The sequence below is a fragment of the Malurus melanocephalus genome, unplaced genomic scaffold (assembly GCF_030028575.1).
Source record: "Malurus melanocephalus ecotype Western Australia unplaced genomic scaffold, MMel_1.1 scaffold_29, whole genome shotgun sequence".
Classification (NCBI taxonomy): Eukaryota; Metazoa; Chordata; class Aves; order Passeriformes; family Maluridae; genus Malurus; species Malurus melanocephalus.
In genome coordinates, this window is record NW_026623261.1 from 2,475,557 (window position 1) to 2,479,988 (window position 4,432).

Here is a 4,432-nt window from a genome sequence, read left to right on the forward strand (position 1 = left end):
TTGAGAGAGAGGTGATAAGTGATGACTGATACATTGCCAAGGGATTTTATCTTCTTGTTTATATGTAGCATACTGCTGTTATATGGTCACAAGATGTGACAAATGCTCTGCATGCCAATCTGGGAAATATTTGCATTCTATTTGTTTGCAYAGTTAAAAAAAGTTCATTTTGTGTGATAAATTGCTTGAAGTCAGTTAAGATTAAATTATTTAAGGTAAGAAAGGAAAACAGCATGATACAATACMCAACACCAGTGTAATAAAGGATGCACCTGAGGCTTCCTCCAAGATTTTAATTCTCAGGTCAATCTTGAAATATATATTTAAAAGCTTAAAGGTTTCCATTTGCAAGAAGCAGTGAAAGATGAGGTATGAGTCATGAGTGCTGCCTTATGACTCAGGCTCGGAGCCCTGATTTATAGAAAGCAAAGCCCAAGCAYAGATGATGCATCAGGTTATCCTGATGGGACAAGAAAAGGCCCTGCACCAGCTCTTCTCCAAACTTTTCTTCTCCTCCCCACACTTCCACACATGCTCCAGTTTCCCTGCAAAAGAAATGAGTGCACTTTCCAGATGGGATCTCTGATGTATTCCAAGCAATACCAAGCAGCATGCTGCAGGCCTCGGGGCCCCACACGCTGCGCAGCAGAAGACAGCAGAGATGCACCCCAGGGAAGTCATTAAGCCATGCCTGAGTATTTGTGAGGGCTTTAGGGAGTTGCAAGTTTAGGTGAGACGGCTCACTGAAAAGTCCTACTTCACTCTTACTGTCTGAAGATTTTGCAGGTCTGTTTTGTGTTTATATTGGTAACCGAAGAGAACAGTGTAGGCTGCTAATCAAGCTTTTTCATTTCCAGTGCCCTACCTCCAAGAGTAGAGCACTGATAGCTTCAAAAAGAGCYTCAGTAAAATGTCTGAAAGATGCAGTTTCTGTACACATCACATCATATTCTAAGCAACAGTTTCTTAGATCTTTCATGTGAATAAAGAATGGATTATCTTGCTGATAGCAATTTCCTCTCAGWATTCAGTTAGCATGTATATGAAAATGGAAGAAAACAGTCAAGAAATGTCCTTCTGCAATTAGTGTTTCATGAATTTCATTTAGAAAGGTTTAATTGGTCATCATTGTCTTGCAAAATGTAAGCCAATGAGGAAAATGTGATTGCATGTCTCTTGTATATATCTTGGCTAAATAAACGTTTTCACCTCTGTTAATCACATAATTTCATACTTTCGCTTGTAGCTACTAGATCGTCTGAGACTAATCTGAAGAAGCAGCTACACATTGCTCTGTTGTCAAGGAGACTGTCGTAATCACCAGTTAARCCACAGCAGTAAGATGTTTCTCATGTTCATGGCAAAAATGGAACATTCTGCAAAGACATGGGAGAAAGGGGAAARCCAGCTGTAACAAACCAATGACAAGAGTCCTTATCTGGGAGAGAAGATACTTCCAGCTTCTGGTTCCTGCTCCAAGTATTTTTGATGTATTTTATCCTACTATTATTAAATATGCAGTCTTTGGAGCATAATTGGAGGTTTTAACCTCCAATTCTGTTCTGTAGGTGGATTCCAACAACAATTTTACATTATGGACCACAAACCCTACCTAAATAATATGTAAATAATAACTTGAATATAATCTCAGTTATGTTTTATTTTTTCTTAATAGTATGATATCTTTACTTTTTTTTAAAAAAAAAGAAAGAAAAACATGCATAATGGTTTGATGATTTTATAAGAGAAAAGTCATATAACCATGGATTGATAAGATAACCTATATACAACTAAGGTTTCTGAGATGACTCTTACTGAATCAGTGATAAATCTTTCTGGTTTTCTTTCTAAAATAAAATCTTAGAATAAAAGGAATAAATGGCATATTCATGATCTAGGAGACAGTGCACTGCATTTTGAAGGGAAACAATTATTTGTTTGACATACATAAAGAGCATGCATTAACCGGGACACAGTCACTCCTCTTCTGACACTACTTCAAATGACTTATTCCAGACATCTCTATATTAGAACTATATTGAGGGAAAAAAAAAAAAAAAAGCCTGAGAAGACTTTTTAAAAGCTTTTTAGCAGTTTTGAAAAAGAAGTCACCAAGAAAAGTCACAGATCATATGCAGTATGCATGTAGAAATCACAGATACCCAGATCATTTCGCAGCGCTGAAAAATCTGACCAGTATAAGTGTTCAGTTTAACTCAGAATTCTTTTTTTCTCTCCCCCAAATTGTAAAAGAATCTGAATATCTGGAACTTAATCCAGTGGGTGTGCACACTGATGCCAATCTTTAACGCATAGCAGTAGACAGCATAAAACTCAAAAAAGAAATTGAGTCTAGTGTTCCAGCTGTGGCTGTCTCTGAGTTTCATGGATGAGAACTTTACCTCTTCACTTGTGTATGCTCTGATTTTGCAAATGAAGATCAAAATGAATTCTGAGAGTCACTTGGATACATAAGAGTGAGAGGTCTGATGCTTAAAAGAAACAACCCTTCTGAGAAAAGTCAAAGGAGTAAGATCATGTTTTCAACATTTTTTTTCTGCATATAACTACACAGAGCAATGGTGTCATTATTAGACAAATTGAATTAGTTCTAGAAATCACCTGAAAAACCATCATGCAGTGTCTCTGTAGTCAACAGAGATCTAGCAATAACAATGAAGAGAAGCTGTAGATGCATTTCCTTCTCAAGTAAACTCTGTGTCTACCTAGATTGGTTTCCTTTGACAATAAAGCCAGTTTGTTTAAAATAACAGTTTCATAAATAGACATTTACATTGCGGGCAATTAAAGTTTGAGTCAGGGAAAGATRTCTGAATCTAAGAAAACAACATTTCTGAGTAAGGGTTATGTACAAGGGATAAAGAAGGTAACCTTTTCCATGTTCTCTGCTTTAAACTAGGAAAATAAAATGTCTGGAGAAAAAACACAGGGAAATTATTTACTAATAGAAATACCTTTCATCCAGTAGAGCATCAATGGAACTAATGTAGGAGCTTGGATGTTTTCCTTTCAGGTCAATTGGCTGCAATCTTGCCTCACTCAGCTTCTCCCTGTGTGCTGGGATCAGATATTTTCTCTCTGAATAAGCCCAGATCAGTCTTGTTGCTGTCCTGTAYTCAAGGATATACTATGGCAGGGGAGTCTTTGCATTACACTGTTTTTGTACTGGGGATGATAGGTACAGGAAAATCTGCCTGCACAGGTCACATTTCCTCAGATGCATTGCCAAGTCCTGTGGTATACATGGTTCTATGATATAGCCCAGAAAAAAATGGCTATTTCTTCAGAAAGGAGGAGGTTTTACAGTAGCCATCCCTATGGGGATTCTGAGCCCAAAATCTGGAGAAATTGATTTTAAGCTGGAACAGATAACTAAATAAGTTATGCTATAATGGCCYATTAGAGTATAACAATATGTTGCCTTTTAGATAACTTTCACTTTGCTAATTCAAAAATTGTAACCATATGAAAGCTTTCAGAGTGASAGAACATTTGTTTGAGTTTGGTATTTGAATATGCCAAATATTGGTTCTATTAAGCTATTGTAAATCTAAACAATCTACATCAGACACATTTTCTTTCTGCATGAACACAAAGGCATAATGTACCCATGTTTTGCTGATATCTGCATGATTAACTACATTTGTTTTCTATTTACCACAGAAAGCTGTGCTCTGGAAAATCTACTTGGAACATTCACTCAGGGACATTCTCCCCATATAATGACCAAAGAGCAATAGAGGTCAGTAATCAGAAATCTCTAAGGACACCAATTTTTACAGCCTCATTAGTAGTGCCTTAATTAGTTGTCACCCAGGTTAGCATTGACTTGTTAARCTCATACAGAATGCACTGAGGGGCAACTGATGTGTTCTCAAAATGTCACATCTTGTATCCAGGCTCCATTATGTGACTCTTCTGCTTGAAAAGGTTGGTCTAAGTAAAAGACAAGTGGTCTTATGACCCCTTTCATTGCTCTTAGTAGGCTCTGTGGATTTGCCCTTATTTAATGCAGAAAAGAGTATTATTTTGAAACATTTCATATTAGCATATTCCTTTTGCAAATGTTATGTCTTGTATATATATATATGTATATATATATATATATATATATATGTATATTTATAGATGCTTTTCTTTCTCTTTCCATCTTCCGTGTTTGTATCTTTATACATGGTGTGTATAAATATCTGTGTAAAGAGAAATGTGTATATATTAGAAAGGTAACTGAAAAATGGTGTTCTTTAATGGCAAGGTGCTAGATTATTTTCTCATGAAAGAGCTTCTTTTTCATAGCTGTCCTGATGCTAATATAAATAAATAATTTGCTATTTCTAGCCTAATTAGTGAATGCATGCCTGCCTTGAGCAAGTAGGGTTGGACAAGCTGACCTCCAGAAACCTCGCCCAAT